This window comes from Canis lupus, chromosome 25 (assembly GCF_048164855.1).
Source record: "Canis lupus baileyi chromosome 25, mCanLup2.hap1, whole genome shotgun sequence".
In the NCBI taxonomy this organism is placed as follows: Eukaryota; Metazoa; Chordata; class Mammalia; order Carnivora; family Canidae; genus Canis; species Canis lupus.
The window spans coordinates 45,457,986-45,480,744 of NC_132862.1; the positions used below are offsets into that span (position 1 = coordinate 45,457,986).

General features: G+C 38.3%; 1 protein-coding gene and 1 pseudogene across 5 annotated transcripts in view; both read left to right on the forward strand.

The window, feature by feature from the left end:
- CECR2 (CECR2 histone acetyl-lysine reader) overlaps positions 1-22,759 on the forward strand; it is a 174,277-nt gene that overhangs the window by 64,192 nt on the left and 87,326 nt on the right. The window lies entirely within an intron of this gene.
- LOC140617720 (U6 snRNA-associated Sm-like protein LSm3 pseudogene) lies at positions 539-21,686 on the forward strand (annotated as a pseudogene).

Sequence of the window (22,759 nt, forward strand, 5' to 3'; positions counted from 1 at the left end):
TGCTTTTTTTTCACCTGTCTTTGTTTGGGATCTCCTGAGATTCCATGTAAACTTTAGGATTTTTAGGATTAATTTAGGGTTTTTCTCTTTCTGCAGAAGAAAATCATGGGGATTTAAAAAAATTATTTTATTTATTTATATATATTTATTTATGTACTTATTTGAGAGAGACAAAGTACAAGTGGGAGGAGGGAGAAGGACGAGCATACTCCCTGCTGAGCTCGGAGCCCCACAGCTCTCAGCCCCTGAGATCATGATCTTAGCCAAAGTCAGACACTTAACTGATTTAGCCAACCACGGATCCCATGGGGATTTTTTTTTTAATTTTATTTATTTATTTATTTAATTTATGATAGTTACACAGAGAGAGAGAGTGAGAGAGAGGCAGAGACATAGGCAGAGAGAGAAGCAGGCTCCATGCACCGGGAGCCCAACATGGGATTCGATCCCCGGTCTCCAGGATCGGGCCCTGGGCCAAAGGCAGGCGCCAAACCGCTGCGCCACCCAGGGATCCCCATGGGGATTTTTTGATAGGGATTACATTCAGATTGTGGATTGCTTTTGGTAGTATTGACATCTTAAGTCTTTCAGTCCATAAACAAGGGCTATGTTTTCATTTATGTCTTCTTTCATTTCTTTCAGCAGTTTTGCAGTTTTTATTGTAGAAGTCTTTCATTTTGTTGATTGTTAGATCCTAAATATTTTATCCCTTTTAATGCCATTTTAATTGGAATTATTTTTATAATTTCTTTTTGATCATTGTGTATAGAAATGCAACTGAATTTTATTTGACTTTGTGTCCTAATGCTTTGTTGAATTTTTAAAAATACAGTCTGTAGAGTTTTCTACATAGATCATATCATCTGTAAACAAATAATTTTATTTCTTCCTTTACAGTTTGAATGACATTTATTTATTTATTTTTGTCTAGTTGCTATGGCTAGAACTTCCAGTACTGTGCTGAATAGAAGTGGTGGAAGTAGGCATCCTTGCCTTGTTCTTTTTTTTTTTTTTTTTAAGATTTTATTTATTTATTCATGAGAATACAGAGAGAGAGAGAGAGGCAGAGACACAGGCAGAGGGGAAGCAGGCTCCATGCAGGGAGCCCGATGTGGGTCTCGATCCCAGGTCTCCAGGATCACACCCTGTACCGAAGGCGGCCCTAAACAGCTGAGCCACCTGGGCTGCCCCCTTGCCTTGTTCTTAAGTTTAGAGGAAAACTTTGTTGCCACTCCTAGAATTTTAGCCCATGAATGCAAAACAACACCAAGGGCCTATGCAAGTGGGACTTTGCATGTGTCTAAGTGGCAAAAAAATAGAAAACAAAACAAGAGCCCATCCATCAGGGAGTAGATGAATATGTTATCTCCGCACCATGGAATATTAGATAGTCTTTAAAAGAATGAATTGGAGTTATGTCCCTTGACATGGGGGGATTTGCACAAGATAATGAGAAAAGCAATATGCAGAGAGTAATGTTAATCTATTAAGATAAAGCTAATCCTCATATTTATTTATCTCCATATTTACAAATCATGTATTTTATGTGCATTGAGAAAAGCGGAAGGAATCCGTACTTGTAACATTGGTACATCAGTTATTGACATAGAAAATCAAGAAAAAAGGAAAAAGTTCCCAGAATGAATAGTATGGTCGCTTTTTAAATTTATGTAAACTGTGTTTGTATGTCTATAAATGTCTATAAATATTTATAGCATTTTTACCTTTTTAAAGATTTTATTTATTCATGAGACAGAGAGAGAGAGAGAGAGAGAGGCAGAGACACAGGCAAAGGGAGAAGCAGGCTCCATGCAGGGGGCCTGACATGGGACTTGATCCTGGGTCCAAGATCAGGCCCTGGGCTGAAGGCGGCGCTTAACGGCTAAGCTACCCGGGCTGCCCCCCCCCCCTTTTAAAGATTTCATTTATTTTTATTTATGAGCGACACAGAGAGAGAGGCAGAGACAGAGGCAGAGAGAGAAGCAGTCTCCTTGCAAGGAGTCTGATGTGGGACTCGATCTCAGGACCCCTGATCATACCATGAGCCAAAAGCAGACACTCAGTCACTAAGCCACAAAGGTGTCCCGCATTTTTAAATTTTTAACTTATTTTTTTAAAGATTTTGAGAGAGAGAAAGCATGAGCTAAAGAGAGACGGAGAGAGAGAAGAGGGACAGAGGGAGAGGGAGAAGCACTCTCCCTGCTGAACATACAAGCTAGGTGCAGGGCTCAATCCCAGGACCCCGAGATTATGACCTGAGCTGAAGTCAGATACAACCAGCTGAGCCCCCCAGGCAACCCTTAGCATTTTTTTTTTTTAAAGGAAAAACAGACACTGTTCCTCAGGTTTTACAACTTCAGCAGTTTGTCAGTAGCTTGCTCCCAAACTTGGTGTCATAAGATACACCTGCCTTTGTTGTGTCTTTGATGACTTGTCCTGTTTGCTCTTTGGCTAAAAAAAATTGAAGTCTTTTTCCCCCCGTTTTTGTTTTTTTTTTAAAGATTTTATTTATTTATTCATGACAGACACAGAGAAGCAGAGACAGGCAGAGGGAGAAGCAGGCTCCATGCAGGAAGCCTGATGTGAAACTTGATCCCAGGACTCCAGGATTTCACCCTGAGCTGAACGCAGAAGCCACCCAGGTGTTCCTCTCCCCCTGTTTTTTGGGCACAAAAACTTCCAAGTAAAAGACTGAAAGTGCTCTAGAGAAATGAACACTCTAGGTTATACAGCTAGCAATTGATGGAACCGACATTTTAATTGAATCGGATCTGTCCTTATCCTTTGCATTATATACCATGCTGATAATCTTTGTCCTCCTCATCCCTATGACCTTCTTTGTTGGTGATTCACCTGGCACTTGGTACTATATAGAATGTAGCTTTCCTTGATATCGGTGAATGGGAATGTTATATAGCAGATCTGTAAGAAAAATAAGAAAATTTTTATTTCAGCTATTTCTGTCAACAGATTTAATAGGAATGGTGTAGTATCTCTTCAGCATCCCTACCGTTCCCCTCTCAGTCTGGGATTGAGAAGCCTAGGGTAGCTGTAGCCTGTATAATTCCTCAGACATTAATTTCTGAGGATAGAAGATTTAGTGGGCAGGTTTTTATGCTTGTCTTCTTGGCCACTATCTACTATGTTTGTATCTTGGGTAAGCCTTAAAAAAATAATGCTACCCAAAATGACAATTACATAATCATTGTACACTTTGTTTTCTGGCACATTTACTCAGTAACTCTATGTCCAAGAAATATCTCTGTTGCTAGTTCCATAGTTACTCAGGTTATCAGGTTTTATTAAAACATATGAAAGTGGTGGGGGTTTTTTTTGTTTTTGTTTTTTGTTTTTTGTTTTTGTTTTTGTTTTTGAGATAGCAAGTACTGGCTGTTGTTGAGAGTCTGGGATGATGCTGGATGATTTAGACATTTCCTGCTAACAAAAAATGAGGATATGATAGGTACAAGTATGATAGTGTACTTGGATATACTCTTGTTATACAAAGCCACTGAACTTTATTTTATTTTTATTAAATATTTGTGCTGCAGTACAGTTATTTTAAACCAATTACCACTATTTGTATTAGCAAATGTATCATTTACTGAAACCTGATGAAATCTTTAGAAAATTTGTCTAGGGAGATTCACCCTAGGGTTTAATGGTGTCCCTGTGTCTTACTCTGTGACCACCCCCTCTTTTCTGAATGAGTGAATGTTCTTGTGTTTGAGGATGTTGCCAGAGGATAAGTCAGATAGATTGCTCAGTCCCAGCTCTATGAATGGATTATATTTCAGTCATAATAGATGATCTGTTTCTAGGTTGAAGAACTGTACATGGAAACAAGATTAATAAGACAGATGATGGTTAACTGTTTGGTTACAGTGCTTTAGGAAACAAAACTACAAAAGTGTGATTGACATTTCACCTTGAGGTAAAAATTTTGTAGAATATATTTTAGGTATAATAGAAAAGTTCTCAAAGGATATCCCACTAGGCCATCTGTTTTACTTTGTCTAGTAAAAGGAAAGGAAAAATTTACATGCTCTAAATCTATTTTTCTGCAGACAGGGGTTGGCAGGCCTGTTGACCTTATTTGCAGTGAACATCTACCCAGAATCAGATTTCTCTGATCTCTTTAAAGATTTATTTATTTATTTATTCATGATAGACACACAGAGAGAGAGAGAGAGAGAGAGAGGCAGAGACACAGGCAGAGGGAGAAACAGGCTCCACACTGGGAGCCCAACTCGGGACTCGATCCCAGAACTCCAGGATCGTGCCCTGGGCCAAAGGCAGGCGCCAAACCGCTGAGCCACCCAGGGATCCCCTCTCTGATCTCTTTAAAACTGTACACAGGAGTTAATTAAAGGAAGAGGGAAGGACAGTTGGGGAAAAAAAAAAAACAAAAAAACAACAGAACAGAGTATGTTCTACTTGAGTGCGTTCTGTGTAAAATTTCAGAACTCGGTCCCCCTTTAATGCTGTGTACCTTGATGTTCATGTGAACCCTGGTGACGCAAGTTTGTTAAAAGTACAAGTCACTGGGCCTCGTAATAGATATCCAGTAGGAGACCTTCAATTTGAATTTTTTTCAGTTTGCATTTTTAATAAATAAGTAATAAACCTTATAAGATGAATTAGGTCCACAGGCCACACACTGACATATATTTCTATAAAATTTTGCTTAACAAATTAATGTCTTTATTTTATAATGAGCATTCTAAAAAGAGTTGGTAATTAAATGATATGGCTTTGAACAAAAACAGATTTATTAGACAGTCAGAAGTGACTTAATAAAGTCATACAAAATTAGAGAGGGAGATAAACCAGGAGAGACTCCTAACTCTGGGAAACAAAGGGTAATGGAAGGGGAGGTGGGCGGAGGGACGGGGTAACTGGTGACCAGCACTGAGGAGGGCACTTGATGGGATGAGCACTGGGCGTTATACAATATTCTGGCAAATCGAACTTAAATTAAAAACAAATGTAAAGGAAAAATAAAGTCACAGAGCTTAGTCACTGCAGTACTTGGTGCTAAACCCCAGCTTTCTTTATAAGACCTCCAGTGTTCCTTTTAGTATATTTAGATAGTCTACCTCAGTAGTCATGTTAATAATTTTTGTTCATAAAAGTAACATTTTCTTAATGTCAGAAATGTGGGGGAAACTATCAATAATAGAAGCTACTGTTTTGCCATTTTAATAGGCAAAACAACTTTTTTTTCTGAAATTAATACTTATGATGATGAATAACAGCAGTGTTTATCCTAGCACCTTTTTTGTGATTGTCCTTGGCCCTTTTCTATTGCGTATGGAATTTTTTTCATATTGGGTTGAAAGCTCCTCTATATATTAGCCATTTGTCCTGTCATACAATGTTTTTTACTGGTTATTTGACTTTTACAGTTTACTTATTTTACAGTTTAGCAGCAGACTTAGAAAAAGACCTTTCTCATTTCAGTGTTGTTAGTTTTATTATTTTAATTAATTTATTTAATCCATAGGAATTTTATTTTGATACGTGGTGTTAAATAGGAACCTAACATTTTCCAGACAATTAACTAATTATGCCAGACCATTTACTAATCTTTTTCTACTGATTTGAAATACTACACACATACCTATTCATTCCATTGATCTGTGTCTATTCTTAGGTTGGTACTGTATTGATTGTATAACTTCAGGTAAGAGATTTTAATATCATGTGATAATTACCTCATATTATTCTTTGCATAGGATAGTCATGTTTTCTTTTTTCCTTTTTTCTTTAAGATTTTACTTATGCATGAGAAACAGAGAGGGAGGGAGACACACACACACACACACACACACACACACACACGGCAGAGGGAGAAGCCAGCTCCATGCAAGGAGCCTGACATGGGACTTGATCCCGGGTCTCCAGGATCATGCCCTGGGCCAAAGGCGGCACTAAACCGCTGAGCCACCCAGACTGCCCTATAGTCATGTTTTTGTGTATTTGTTTATAGAAGGTAGAAACAGTGTTTAAAAAATTACTAGATAATAACAATGATTTACATGATTCCATAGAATCATTAACATTTTTGCTTAATGAGTTAATGAATCATACTTGTTTATGGAATTTTGCTGGTATTTTGTTCAAGTGTGTATGTGTGTGTTTTAATTTGAAAAATTCCTTTTTTTCTCATTTACTTTTATTTTTTAAAGGCTTTTTTATTTTTTTTTTTTGAGATTTTATTTATTTATTCATGAGAGACACAGAGAGAGAGGGTTACAGACACAGGCCGAGGGAGAAGCAGGCTCCATTCCATGCAGGGAGCCTGACGTGGGACTTGATCCCAGGTCTCCAGGACCATACCCTGGGCCAAAGTTGGCGCTTAACCGCTGAGCCTCCGGGCTGCCCATCTAGCATTTTTTTTTTTTTTTTAACAAAACCAATAAAGTCTCCCTGTAGCCATTCTACAAATCCTGATATCTGTAATACATGAAAAAACAGCAGGGAGAAATTTGGGCATTATGTTAGAATGGGCATGCTTTTTGGTCAGTTTTACATGCTTAATTTTACCATTTGTTAGTGTTTCACAGGGTAATTTCCCTATTAAAATGATGCTTGGCTTAAAACTTAAAACTCCAAGATCAAGAGTTGCATGCTCTACTGATTGAGCCATCCAGGGACCCCTGTGATCCTATTTTAAATGGTTTATTATTTTTGAAATTAATCGTGGAAGAGAATGAAAGAAAAAAGAAAAGGTCCCTTTAACCAACAGGTATCTTATAAAGATTCCCTGAGAGCCTTAGTCCAAATGGTGGAAAGGCAGTGGGGAGGAGAGAAGATCATATTCAGTCGCAACGGTTTCCTTATTTCTGATTTTGATCCAGAAGAGAGGGGAAGAGTCATAGGTAAAGTAACTTTTCAGCAGCTCCACTTCCTGGCTTCACAGTGAAGGAGGTCTTCTCCCAGGGGCACAGCTCTTCCTAGTACTTCTCTGCATCTCTGTTCTCTTTAGTGACTGCTTGACTTCCCACTTCTCCCAGTGTTCTTCCTAGTCTAGCCTGCTTCACCTTCTTAGTGTTCCTGCTCTCCCCTGGTGCTATTTAGGTGTGCAATCTCTAAAATAGGCTCTTGGCTGACACGCTGACTACAGAAGCAAATGTATAAAAGTTGATAAAGGCACAAAGATTCAGACAAGAAAACCATGTTGAAATGTGGCATAAAAGAACAAAAAGCCTTAATGTAAAGAAAGTGAGATTAAAGGTAAGGTGGAAGAAAAAATAATAAAGGTAAGGTGGTTTAGGAAGTTCACCTTCTCTTATGATCTACTAAAAGATTGGGCAAATCCTTTATGTTTCAAAATCCCCGATAGAGGAGGACCGTTCTTCGGTCAAGGGTATACGAGTAGCTGCGCTCCCCTGCTAGAACCTCCAAACAAGCTCTCAAAATCATCTGGGTACTTGGATTTTTATAAGCACACATAGACACACTCTGCTGTTGTTTATTCTTATAGGGTCTGACAGTGCACCGCTGCCTCTGAAGAGGTCCTTTCTCATGGAATTGAGTCCGCTCCATTGCTTTCTTATCATTCTCTTTTAGGCACAGTTGGTGGTTTCTCCTCAGTTTACTTCCATGGTTTATTGCAGGCGGTGAAATCCTTGCTAGCTGAAACAGGTAGTATTAGTTTCTTAGCTGGCATCTAATGTACCAGGTGATACAAAAACAAGCAAGTCTTTTAGGCTGTTAGGCTGGTAAGGACTGCATAAAAATAACTTTGAACTACCACTATCACTACCATAAGATTTCCCATAGGAGAAGTTATATAAAATGAGAAATAATAATAATGTCCTCTAAACTGTGCTTAGAACTACTCTGAAATAGTTTAACTAGAAAGAGAAGTTACTCTTCTACACAAAATTAGAGTTAGTGAAAACTTCCAGTAAGAAGGCACTTGAATTTACTGTATTAATAATGTCAGGATAGTAGCAATACCTCCCAGGAGGATGATACACTAAAAGAAATATTCAACAAATATACTCAGGTACCCTTAAATGAACAAGAATGTCAAAATTTGTTGTTCAGAAAGTGATTTTTTTTTTTTTTTTTGAGAGAGAGAAAAAGAGGGAGGGAGAATGGAGGGATAGAGGGAGAGGGAGACAGAATCCCAAGCAGGGAAGCTCACAGCCCTGAGATCATGAGCTGAGCTGAAATCAGGAGTGGGACACTTAACCAACTGAGACTCCCAGACACCACATAATCTGCACTTAGTGCCCCAGTAATTTCTATGTGCACTCAAGTTTGAGAAGAACTTCTAGAGCAATGGTTTTCTACTTTGGCTGCATTTAAAAATTAGCCACGTTTAAAAAAGTATTTTGCCTGAATCTCATTTTTGGAGACCTTTAAAAACAAATAGGCTAATGACTAAGCATTTAGGTTTTAGAAAGTTCCCCCTCTGTGTTTTTATTGCACAGGCAAGGTTGAGAACCATTGTTCTAGAGCTACGTGGTTCAGAATAGTAGCCACTAGCCAAATGTGGCTATGTAATTTTACATTACTTAAAACCAAATACAGTTTTAACATTAGTGCCTCAGTCACATGAGCCACATTTCAAGTGTTTAATTAGCCATATGTGTAAACAGGGACATAGACCCATCATCAGAAAAATTATATCCTAACACTTTTAAGAGCATTCTGGATAACTTATTTTCTGAGAGTTTTAATTTTAGGGAGTTGATATAAACTATTCTTACAAATTATTTCATGGGGAAGAGTGTAAAAATAGACATTCCAAGACCAGGAAATGAGGGATGCCTGGGTGGCTCAGTGATTGAGCGTCTGCCTTTGGCTCAGGTCATCATCCCAGGGTCCAGGAATCGAGTCCCGCATCAGGTTCCTTGTGGTAAGCCTGCTTCTCTCCCTGCCTATGTCTCTACCTCTCTCTCTGTGTCTCTCGTGAATAAATACATAAAATTTTAAAAACAAAACAAAGACCAGGAAATGAGTAGGCTGTGCAATAACATCTATATTTTGGGTGAAACTTCCTTTTCATATCAAATCAGTTCACAGTCAGTTGTGCTTTTGCTGTAATGGGGTCAGAAGACAAATAAGAGATAGTACATGTTCATGACAAAAAAAAAAAAACTGGTTAGGGGGATCCCTGGGTGGTTCCAGGGTGGATCCAGGTGGTGCCTGCCTTCGGCCCAGGGCGTGATCCTGGAGTCCCGGGATCGAGTGCCGTGTCAGGCTCCCTGCGTGGAGCCTGCTTCTCCCACTGCCTGTGTCTCTCATGAATAAATAATATCGCCCAAAAATAAATAAATAAATAAATAAACAAACAAACAAACAAATAAATAAATAGAATCTTAAAAAAACTGGTTAGACACGACTACTTTTGGCAAATAATTAAGCACTTGAGATGTACTAGTATGAAAAATCAAGTTAGATAATATAATTAGTTAATGTAATTTCCAACGTTTAATTCTTAATAATGTAATTAATATAATTGTGTATGATGCATTTAAGGAATTGGTGTAATGGAAAGTGACTTTGTTGTCCGATAGAAGTAAGCTTCTCTATTTGCTAGAGGTGTGACCTTTGGTTTGTCCTGGCAAATGTCTTTTTTATTTGCAATGGTAAAAATGTTTAATAAAGTTACCTACCTCATAGTATTGCTGAGGATTAAATGTACATGTAAATTAAATTAGTTAAATATTTTACTTTAATTTGCTGGGACACCTGGGTGGCTCAGTGGTTGAGCATCTGCCTTTGACTCCAGGGTCCTGGGATCTAGTCCTGCGTTGGACTCCCTGCAGGGAGCCCGTTTCCACCTTCTGCCTGTCTCTGCCCCCCTCTCTCTGTGTCTCTCTTTATCCATTGATCTGTTGAAGGACATCGTGGCTCCTTCCAACATTTTGGCTTTTGTGAACATGGCTGCTATGAACACTGGGGTGCAGGTGTCCCATTGTTTCACTACATCTGTATATTTGGGGTACATCCCCAGTAGTGCAATTGCTGTGTCATAGGGTAGCTCTATTTTCAACTTCTTGAGGAACCTCTCTCCTGTTTTCCAGAGTGGCTGTAGCAGTTTGCGTTCCAGACAACAGTACAAGAGGGTTCCCCTTTCTCACATCCTCTCCAACAGTTATTGTTTCCTGTCTTGTTAATTTTACCCATTTTCACTGGTGTGAGATGGTATCTCATTGTGCATAGTAGGTTTTCAATAAGGGACAGCTAATGTTATTAATAATATATTTATACTTTGGAACTAAATGGCTCTAGTATTGATTTTCTGCCCCCATCCATTGCTGTCTTCCTCTCTCCAGCATGAGTCATCTCTTTTCTAGGACTGTTGACTCCTAATGTCAAATAAATTGTTTTTCATTTTGAATTCTAAAACTTTGATTCCATCCATCCTAGCTTCCCAGATGCCCCTCTACTAACACCTCTTCAGCCTGCCTTTTCTCCTTTTTGAATTCCTTTTCTTTGACCTACCATTTTAATGTTAATATATATTTTTTTGTCTGCCCTAGGGAGTAAAATCTCTGAAACTATAGCAAAAGACCATTGCTTGAAGACAAACTCCTCATCCCTTGTGCTTTACAGTCCTTATGGATGCCCTCAGACCTGTTTGTTCTTCAGATACCTCAGACTCAACGTGTTTAACCAGTGAATTCATTTTCCCTGAAACTCTCAAAGCTACCATTCTACCTGTTTCCCCTGAATTGAACTGGCACCACCATCCTCTAATTATGACAGAGTTTTAGGGGTTTTCCTTAGTTCTTCATTTTTCATAGTCTCACACATTTAGTTAGTAATCAGTACTTTCTTCCTAACATTTGATCTTTTTCTTGTTCAGTACCTAAGCATCTTTTACCTGTACAGTTGCAGTGGTCTTGGTAAGTTTTCCTTGCCTGCATTGTCAGTCACACCAATCTAGAGCCGCACTGTTTTCAGTGGTTCTTCATTTCAGTTATGCATGCACATAAACACATTGCTGTTAGGGTTCCTTGAAGACAAGGACTGTGCCTCAGCACTGCATCTTCAGCACATGCAAGGTAAATGAACATTAATAAACTGATGGTACCCTCAGATATAGGGATTTGTGTGAGAAACATCAATCCCCTTTTAAGGAATGAGAATAATATGAAACCGTATTCTTTGAACATTTACTCTCTTAGTGGCCTGAATTTCTTACTATTTTCTTACATGGAATTTGTATAGTCTTAGGTTTTAAATGTATATGCAAGCAATTTAGATTCTTTGTAGGAAAAGAATGGTATAAATTTTTTGCTTAAAAAATATTTAGGGGCACCTGGATGGTTCTGTTGGTTGTTAAGTGACTGTCTTCAGCTCAGGTCATGATCTTGGGGCTCTGGAATCAGGCTTTGTGTCAGGCTCCCTGATCCGTGGGAAGTTTGCTTCTCCCCTACCCCCCACCCCCATTTGTGCGCTCTCTCAAATAAAATCTTTAAAAGTATATGTATACATTTAAATTCAGTTTTGAAAAAAATTCGACATAGTAGAAATTCTAGCCAGAGCAGTTAGGCAAGGATAAGAAAAAACACCCAAATCAGAAAGGAAGAACTAAAATTGATTCTATATATAGATGACATGATACCAAATAATAGAAAATTTTAAAGACTCCACCAAAAAACTGTTAGAAATAATAAATGAATTCAGTTACGTTCCAGGGAACAAAATCAGTATACAAAAATCAGTTGCATTTCTGTATATTAACAGTGAACTATCAGGAAGAGAAGTAAGGAAGACAATCTCATTTACAATAGTATCAAAAAAAAAAGGTACTTCAGAATAAATTTAACCAAGGAGGTGGAAAATCTATATCATGAAAATATAAGACTGATAGAAGAAACTGAAGAAACAAATAAATAGGAAGATATTCATGCCCATGGATTGGAAGAATTAGTATTGTTAAACTGTCCATATTAACCAAAGATAACTGTGTGGGTGTGTGTATATTTTTTTTTTAGCAAGATCTTTTTTCTTTTTTTAAGATTGTATTTCTTTGAGAGAGAAAGAGAAGGAGAGTGAGACAAAAAGCACACATGAGAGGGAAAGAAGGAGAGGGAAAGCAGATTCCCCGCTAATCAGGGAGCCCGATGTGGAACTTGGTCCCAGCACCCTGGGATCACAACCTGAGCAGCTGCTTAACCAACTTGAGCAACCCAGATGCTCCAAAGAGAACTATAGATTGCATACAATCCCTGTCAAAATTCCAGTTGCATTTTTCACAGGAATTGAACAAACAACCCTAAAAGTTGTATGGAACCTCAGAATACCCCAAATATCCAAAGGAGTCTTGAGAAAGAAGAACAAAGCTAAAGGCATCATACTTCTTGATTTCAAACTATATTTAGACTATTATAAAGCTATAGTAGCCTAAACAGTATGGAATTGGCATACAAATAGACACATAGATCAATGGAACAGAATAGAGAGCCCAGAAATAAGCCCACACATATAGTTAATGTATTTTATTTTATTTTTTTAAGATTTTGTTTATTTATTCATGAGACATACACAGAGAGAAAGGCAGAGATGTAGGCAGAGGGAGAGCAGGCCCCATGCAGGGAGCCTGATGTGGGACTTGATTCTGGGACGGAGGGATCAACCGCTGAGCCACCTAGGAGTCCCAGTTAATTTATTTTAAACAAAGGAGCTTAGCATATACAATAGTAAATAGGATAGTCTCTCCAACAGATTATTTTGGGAAAACTGTATTGGCATAAAGGAAAGAATGAGGGACACCTGGGTGGAAATGGATTCCCCCCCCCAACCTGGCACGTGCACGCGCGTGCACACACACACACACACACACACACACACGAATATAGTTCAGCTTTTAAAAAGAAGAAAATCTTGTCATTTGGAATAGCATAGATGAACCTGGAGAGCATTATGCTAAGTGAAATAAGCCAGAGAAAGACAAGTACTGCATGTTACCACTTATATGTGGAATCTTTTTTTTTTTTTTAATTTTTATTTATTATGATAGTCTCACAGAGAGAGAGAGAGAGAGAGAGAGAGAGAGAGGCAGAGACACAGGCAGAGGGAGAAGCAGGCTCCATGCACCGGGAGCCCGACGTGGGATTCGATCCCGGGTCTCCAGGATCGCGCCCTGGGCCAAAGGCAGGCGCCAAACCGCTGCGCCACCCAGGGATCCCATGGAATCTTTATATTAAAAAAAAAAAAAAATTGAAGTCCCAGAAACACAGTAGAAAAGCAGTTGCTGAGATGGGGAGGCTAGGGAGGGTTAAAAGGGTATAACTTTTAGTTAGAAGATAAATTCTGAGGATGTAATGTATAGCACAGCGACTATAGTTGTGACAGTCTATATTGTATAATTGAAATTTGCTAAGAGTAGAGCTTAAATGTTCTCACCCCTAAATATGAAATTTGCTAACAGTAGAGCTTAAATGTTCTCACCCCTAGATGTGTGATGGGTGTATTCATTGAGTCAGTGGGGGAAATCCTGTCACAATGTTTATGTGTATCAGATCACATTGTACACTTCAAATATCTTAAAGTTCTGTCAGTTATAACTCAGTAAAGCTGAAAAATTAATTTTTAATACAGATATATTAATGAATTTCTTTCTTAAGACATTGAAATGGTATAAAGCTTATACAGTGAAAAAGACCTAATTAACCTCTGGTCATATGTATCTTGCCAAAAATGCTTGGTACATATATAACTATCACCTATAAGCATACATTTCCTTCCTTCTAGTAAATTACTTTATGTCAGCTTGATTTCCCCAAACTCTAATCCAGTTTTATCCATTATAATAAATTATATCATTATTCACTGAAATTTTTTCCATACCACATCCTGAATCTTTTTATAGCTTCCTGCTTTTCCTTTGCCTCACACTGTTCTACCTATAGCAGTTCTGTTGATTTTGCTATCAGGGTCAGTCTTGATTCTGGCAGGGGCACCTGGGTGGCAAAGTCAGTTAAGTATCCAAATCTCGATTTTCAGGATCATGAGATCAAGCCCTGCATCAGACTCCGTGCTTAACATGGAGTCTGCTTGAGACTCTCTCCCTCACTCCCTTTCCTCTGCCCTTCCTCACTGTTAGCTTGAGTGCTTCTCCCTCTCCCTCTCTCTCTTAAATAATCTTTTTAAAAAAAATCTAGAATCTGTCCACTTCTATTCATCCCTTGCCCTGCTATGACTTTAGTCCAAACCACCATCATACCATAACTGGATTATTGTAGTTCTGTTCTAAGTGATCTCCTTACTTTTCTTTGTGCCATCTAGTCTGTGTACCACCAGCAGCCTGAGTAATTTTATTTTATTAAAGATTTTATTTATTCATTCATGAGAGACACAGAGAAGCAGAGGGAGAAGCAGGCTCCCTGTAGGGAGCCTGATGCGGGACTCAATCTCAGGACTGCAGGATCATGCCCTGAGCCAAAGGAGCCCGATGCGGGACTCAATCTCAGGACTGCAGGATCATGCCCTGAGCCAAAGGCAGACGCTCAACCGCCGAGCCACCCAGGTGTCCCAGCCTGACTAATTTTAAAACACATTCAGTTCCTGTCATTTGCTTAAAAGCTTTCCCATTTCTTGTCAAAGAAGACAGAAACTTCCTGCCTCAGTTTTATAAGGCCCTACACAATTTCTCCTCTGCCTTTTTCATCAAACTGCATTTCTTTCATTGGGCTTACTCCACTCCTCCCGTACAAGACTCAGTTCACTTCCTCGACTGTAAAAGCTCGTTCTCATCCTTTTTTATGCTGGTTGCTTCACATTCTTTTGGTCTCAGATTAAATGTCATCTCAGCAAGACTTACTTTTTCAGTTATTCTCATGTTACCATGATTATTTCCATAAAAATATATAGTAGGAATACAGCAATGAAATAGAGTTCCTACCCTACATGTATATAACAGTGTGACACCCCGTTCCTGTCTTTTGAATAGTTCTGAAAGAAGGAGAGTTGGTAATGCAAATGTCTGGAGATAATGGACGGTTTGAGTTGAGGAAACAAGCATGGAAGGCCATAAGGCCAGGTGCAAGCTTGGCATGTTAGTAGACTAACAGTGAGTCCAGTGAGCCTGATGTAAGTCAAGGGGAAATAGTTGGGAGTTAAGACCTGAAATTATTGGAAGGCCACAATTTTCTAAGATCATTCTAAGCCATGATGTAAGTATGAGTATCATTCTGACTGTGATGGAAGTCATTAAAAGGATCCGTTTTAAAGATGTCAGGCCTAAGAGGGAGAGGAAGAAGAAAACTAGGTGGTGTAGGTTAGAGGTAGTAAGAATCAATTAAGTGTTTGATCTTCTAAAGGTAGAGATAATAGGTTTTCCCGTTGGATTGGATGTGGAATGTGAGAGAGAAGAGTTTATGATACTTAAAGATTGTATCCTGAGTGACTGAAACAATAAAAAGCATCCTTTACTAAGATGGGCAAGATTTGGAGAGGAATATTTGTGGTATGGACGCTATATATTGTTTTGGGGGGGACATTAAGTTTTGAGATGTTTATTAGGCTTTGGTTGTTAAGGAAGTTGTTTAAAAGAATTTACAAGGGTGTGATAAGTGCTCTTCTTGTATTTCACTCCCTCCCTAAGTGATCTTATCCTTTCTCATTGCTTTATGAACAAACACCTTATTCTCTGAAGGATCCTAAAATTATAAGGTTTATGAAAATAGTCTTTACCATTTGCCACCAGGTCAATTTCCTATTTATGAAATGGGGTATACACAAATGTTTATTCAGTGAATAAATACAGAAGTCTTCCCCCTAGTTCCATACAGTACATTGTATGGATATACCATAATTTTGCCTGTGGTACATATTTACATCTTTTCATGCTGGTTATAAAAAGTACATATGCACATATTTATGAAAGTGATACATATATTTGAAAATTTAATAAATGTTGCCAGTTTATCTTAAAAAGAGTTGGTACCATTTAGGAGAATGTTCCATAAAATTTGGGCATTGCTGTATTATCCACGTTTGCATTAACTCTACTTTTTTACTAGAAAGAATAGCAAGATGACTGGCATAAGAATTATATTTTGTTTTTAGAAACGTTTGCTTGATCATGAATCTAAAGTTTGGTGAGTTTTTTGGTCTACCTGAAATTTTATATCCTCAGAATTGTGTAAGCTGAGCCCATCTAAGAGATCTATCTCTAATCTGGGCTAGTAGAGGGTTGGCATTAAGTACACATATGTAGGTGCCAGGCATCAAGCTTGTAAATTTCTGGCTTTGCTATTTAATGGAATTGTGATCTCAGGAGGGTATCTCTTTTTTCTTTTACTTTATTTCTAAGGTGGACAAGTTATGGTAATGCATATAGAGTTTAACACAGTGTTTCCACATTGTGCTCAACACAATATTCCATATTGTTCTCTACTAAGAGTACAATATGAGTTTGCTAATACTGTCATCAGTTGTAACACTATATATTTCATATTTTGTAACAACATGTGAAGTACTTTTTAAAAGGAAAAAATAGAAAGTTTATACTTAAATTTATACTCTAAGGAAAGGCCAACTTCTGTTCTCTTTTCTTATTGTTAGGTAAATATGAATTTCAGTGAAATTCCTAGCTTCTTTTTAGTTAGAAGAATAAGAATGCTGAAAATATGGTCCAACAGGCAATATACTTAGTAAATTTTGTATTCTTTTTGTTGGGGGGTTAGAGCTACTTTTATCAACTAAGAAAGAAGTGTTGATACCTGCAATTTACATGAAAATTTTTAAAATAGGCTTTCTCCCCCTCCTTCACCCCCCAACCATCTGAGCAGGGCTAAGGTGTGATTTTAGCTGAGAGGCAGAAAACTTGAGGTTACTGCTGGATTTGAGAGACAAACTTACTATTAGTGGCTTTTAATAGCTTCTGCTTAGAAAAGTAGCCAACCTCCAAGATGTTCCCCAGTGGTCCTTGTCCCGTCCCTCTCTAAATCAGGACCACTTACCTAACCTATAAAATACTGTGGAAGGGAGAGTAATGCAGTTTGTTAACTTCTGAGGCTAGGACATAAAGGACATTATGACTTTTTCTTTGGTTTCTTGGATCATGTTTTGTGAGTGATAATCATGTGGTACAAGAATGCTCAAGCAGCTTTGTAGAGAGACCCATGTGAGGAGGACCTGACTTTAGCCAAAACCCAACATCAACCTGCCAGCCATCTTGGAAATGTGGATTCCCTAGCCCCAGCCAGTCATCCAAATGACTGAAACCCAAGCCAACACCTGATGACAAGCTTATGAAGGACCTTGAGCTAGAATAGTCCATGCCAGACTGCCTCCAAATTCCTTTTTTTTTTTTAATTTTTATTTATTTATGATAGACACACACACACACACACACACACACACACACAGAGAGAGAGAGAGAGGCAGAGACACAGGCAGAGGGAGAAGCAGGCTCCATGTACCGGGAGCCCGATGTGGGACTCGATCCCAGGTCTCCAGGATCACGTCCTGGGCCAAAGGCAGGCGTCAAACTGCTGCGCCACCCAGGGATCCCTGCCTCCAAATTCCTGATCCCCAAAACTGAGATGATACATGTTTGTTATTTGAAGCCACTAAGTTTTATGGTAATGTGTTAAACACCGGATAGCTGGTCCAGAATGATTTGTGATTAGTTTTTAAATTTTGGAAATCATCATTTAAAAAAATTATTTGAGTGCATGAGCAAGGGGAGGGGCAGAGGGATAGAGAGAAGCAGACTCCTGCTGAGCAGGTAGCTCATCCACATGGGGCTTGATTTCAGGACCCTGGGATCATAACCTGAGCCAATGGCAGACACTATAACAGGCTGAGCCACCCAGGCACCTGAAAATAGCAAGTTTTAAGAAAACTGTCACCTGTAGCCCTCATGTTACTCATTTATTTATCTTTAATAAAATCAGTTATATTATCCTTTTCCTTTGTTATTTATAGTTGTATCTAAAAGTGATCATATCTACTGATGTTTAAATTTTAGTGCTCAGGATGCTGGAGTGGCTCGGTGGCTGAGCATCTGCCTTTGGCTCAGGGCATGATCCTGGGATCCGGGATCGAGTTCTGCATCGGGCAACCTGTGAGGAGCCTGCTTTTCTCTCTGCTTGTGTCTCTGCCTCTCTCTCTCTCTGTGTGTGTCTCAAATAAATAAATAAATAAATAAATAAATAAATCTCATCAATCAATTTTTGTGCTTATGTATATATCCTTAAAGATGCAGAAGAAAGTTGAACCACCCTCTTAGTGTCTAGAGCAATAATTCTCAAGAGCATACAGCACTGCTGCCCTTAAGGGAACATGGTTTGGTTTTAACAATAACTGGAGAGTGCTGATGACATTTAGGGAGCCAAGGATGCTAAATAGTTCTCCCTTTTTTTCCTGTCTTCATACTACATACTCCTTGGGAGGAGGAAAGGAGAGAATTCTCAAAACTCTACCATGTTCCTGGGCAAGACCTACTTCCATCCTTTCCTCAAAACTCTTGCTGTCTTTTCAGTTGGCTTATTTGAACTGGTCCATTTGACCCTTTATTCATGTTTGTGTCAGTCACTTTAAGACTTCTAGGCCATCCCTCATTTTCTAGACTAATGCTACTCAAGTCATGGTCCCTGTCTAGAGCAAGACAAGGAGCTTTTACCAGAATAGAAGCCATTTGTCTCACTAAGTATACCCTTTAGTTCAGCTGTTTTCCATAGTAACTTTCTCAGTGAGGGAATAGTAGAATGATTTACATCCTTCTAAGTCCTGAAACACAGTGCCCTCCATAGCTCACCATCATCAGTCATAAGCAAAATTTCTAAGTCTGACACAATGAAAAAACACCTAGACCTTGCCCTTGACCAACACCTGCAAAACCTCTCTCTCTGGCTGTATTACTAGCTTCCTCCATCAATCTTCATCTCCCCAGGGTTTATATGCATTGATGTTTTACCTTTTTAAAGTGAACTCTGGGGGTTTGAAAGATGGCGGACGACGTGGACCAGCAACAAACTACCAACCCCTGGATCTCATCAGGCTCAGCCTGGATGAGCGAATTTATGTGAAAATGAGAAATGACCGAGAGCTTTGAGGCAGATTACATGCATATGATCAGCATTTAAATATGATATTGGGAGATGTGGAAGAAACTGTGACTACTATAGAAATTGATGAAGAAACATATGAAGAGATATATAAATCAACAAAACAGAATATTCCGATGCTTTTTGTCTGGGGAGATGGTGTTGTACTAGTTGCTCCTCCATTAAGAGTTGACTGAAACAAAGAATTTATCGTGTATGGAATATAGGAGATTTTGTATGATTGCCTCTTTAAATGTAGAAGACATCCAAAAGAGAAACCTGCGTTCATTTTGATAAAGAAATGACCAAGGATTCTTCCACTCCTGAATTGAGTTGATTTGCAGATAACTCAAAAATTCTTAAGCTAAAGGGCATTTTAATTTTTTTCCAACTCTTTCAATAAATGTGATCACCAGGATGCAGAAAAATAAAAATTAAAAAAAAAATAAAGTGAACTCTGTACCCAGTGTGGGGCTCGAATTTATAACCCCCAGGTCAAGAGTTGCATGTGCTACCACCCAAACCAACCAGGCATCCCGAAGTCTGTTTTTTTTTGCTGGCTGGAGGCTGCCCCTTAATTCCTTGCCTCATGAGCCTTCCAGCAAGGCTGCTTACTTTATCCATGGCATCTAGTGAGAGAATCTCTCAAGGAGACCAACAGAACAATGGAAATGTAGTCTTGGAGGTGTCCTTTTGTAACCATTGCTTTGTTTTGTTGGTTAGGAGCCAGTCACAGATCCTGCTCACATTTAAGGAGAGTGTGATACAAGGCTTGAGTACCAGGAGGCAGGGATAATTTGGGAGGAACTGGTGCATGTTGGAATCTGCATGCCAAAATTCTTTTTGTTTTTTTCTCTAACACTTCTGTCCAATCTTGATTAAAGCCAACTCTTCTTACTCTGTATATGTCTGGACCTGCTGCAAAACTGAATGTGACAACAAAAAAATATATATAACCATACTTAACTGGTCTTGCTTAAATTCATCATCACTAATTCAAGTGAGCTGTTAGTATCACTTGGTAATCTTACTGCATTTTCCTCCATGACCTCAGGATATATGTGATACCCATATTTTCTTGTAATTTTCATGGTTGGCATATAAGTATTTAACTCTTTAATCTCCATGATACATGGTAGAAATCCAAACCCTTCCCTGAAATTCTTAACCAGTTACTGCATTGCATTGAATTGTCTGTTTACCATGGATAAAAATGCCACTTTTATTCTAAATTCTTACATATTGCTGACTTTGCTTTTACATTTTCCATTCTCTCCTACTTTGTCTCATGCCAATATAATCCTTTTTATCACACTTTTATGAAGGTTTTATAATATGCTTTATTATCTGACCATTCTAGTTCCTCTTTTCTTTTTCAAATTCTACTCAGCCATTCTCCTAAGAGGTGTATGACAGCAATATAGAATATTAAATTTGTTGGAATCAATTTGCTTTTTTCAAAGTTATTTTGTTTTTTAAATATCCTAATATTTTGTTACTTAAAACTGAAAGTAAAGGGAAGCCTGGGTGGCTCAGCGGTTGAGTGTCTGCCTTTAGCTCAGGGCTTGATCCCAGGATCTAGGATTGAGTCTATTGAGTCCCACATCAGGTTCCTTACAAGGGAGCCTGCTTCTCCCTCTGCCTGTGTCTCTGCCTCTCTATGTGTGTCTCTTATGAATAAATAAATAAAATCTTTAAAAAAAAACAAAAACCCTGAAAGTAAAGAAGTACAGATTGAGTTATGATCTGCAAGGAGCCTTTAAAGACTGTTGTGTTTTAAAAAATAAATAAATAAAGACTGTTGTGTTAATAATTGCTTGTTCCACAATGAAAACTACAAATTTCCTTTTTTTTTTGAAACAGAAAATAAGGCGCTTGTGCATCAAAAGGTATAATTTTGAAATTTCTATTTTCCTGAGGAAGTTTTTTGAAATGTCCCATGTTAAAAACAAAGTGACAACCTTTCTTTTATTTATTTATATATATACACACACGCACACTTTAAATATTTTATTTATTTTTTTTTTTCAAGATTTTATTTATTCACGAGGGAGACAGAGAGAGAGAGAGAGACAGAGACAGAGACAGAGACAGAAGCAGACTCCATGCAGGGAGCTCGACGTGGGACTTGATCCCGGTCTCCAGGATCATGCCCTGAGTAGAAGGCAGGTGCCAAACTGCTGAGCCACCCAGGAATCCCCCTAAATATTTTATTTATTCATGAGAGACACAGAGAGAGGCAGAGACACAGGCAGAGGGAGAAGCAGGCTCCATGCAGGGAGTGCGATGTGGGACTCGATCCCAAGGAGCCTGGGATCACAACCTGAGCCAAAGGCAGATGCTCAACCACGGAGCCACCCAGGTGCCTTGTGACAACCTTTCAAATACTGTCTTTGGCTAGTGATAACCAGCTTGTTCTGTCCTAAACTTGGGGTAGAAGTCCATTTATTATAATAGCAGTATGGATATGAGCTGAATTAAATTCTTCTCTTACAATAAATACTAAAAAAAAAAGATCACTGTGATATAGATAACTATTTAATCTTCTACATCTGAGGTCCATGCTATTATCACAACATGGAAAGCAGATTGTAAGTGGCACTCTTCCATATAAAAAACAAATAAGCAAAAATTTTTCTAGCACAGTGCTGGCATAAGAGTAGTGTAACAGTTCATATAATACATGTTTATATTTTTAATCCTTGGTAATACCATTTGCTCCCTATCTGATCAAGTTATTTAATTAGAATTTATAATTAATACAAATTTTTAGTTTGATTTTACTCGCTTTGTCCAGCCCATTCTGTATTAGTTGGATCTTGGGATCTAGCCCAGTTTTCTTCCCTTACATGTGATATTTGGGTAATTCATTTGTAATCCCATTTCATTTGTAGGATTTTATAGTTTCATAATTTTTTTAAATCTGCATCTTGTTTTTTTCCAGGACATAAGTCACTGAAGCATAAGTTCCATGAGGGCAGAGATTTTGTTCCCTCTCTTCTCATCACCTAGAACAGTACTTTGCACATGAGTGCTCCAAAAACACTTCTTTAAACAACAACAACAAAGAACAAATCTAAACATCCATTTGTCATGTGACCCTGTTATTGCACTCTTGGACATTTATTCCAGAGAAAATCTCTATATCAACATATGTAGCAGTTTTGTTATAGTCCTCCATGTGGAAGTAACTTAAGTCCTTCAGCGTGGTTAAATAAACTAGTATTCTGGAATAATGTGCAGTGATTAGAAGGCATAAACTATGTGGTATGTGTGTAGGTATGTATACACAAATGAGTACATGCAAAAACAATGAGCTGAATGTAGTGAGTGAAATGGTACCAATGTCGATTTCCTGGTTTGGATCAGCTTTTATGATATAGTTATGCAAGATTTTACCATTGGAACATTGGAAGAAACTGGGTGAAGAGTACAAGGACCTCTGGGTATAGTTTTTTTTTTTTTTTTTTTTTGCAACTTTCTATAAGTCTATAATTATTTCAGAATAAAAAGCTTTAAAAAAACCAGAAAAGCCTAATTAGTGCTTAGGTGCATCCTGATCACAGAATTAAAGCTACAAGGCCATTATTATCAGATATCTTTTGAAAGCACTGATTAAAAGATGTAGTAGTTTGTATACATTCTTTTATTAAAGAACAGATTTCTTGAGTTTATGGTTTGTATTGTTCTTTACCTGCCTAATCCAGTTTTCGGCACTTAGTTTTTGGGTT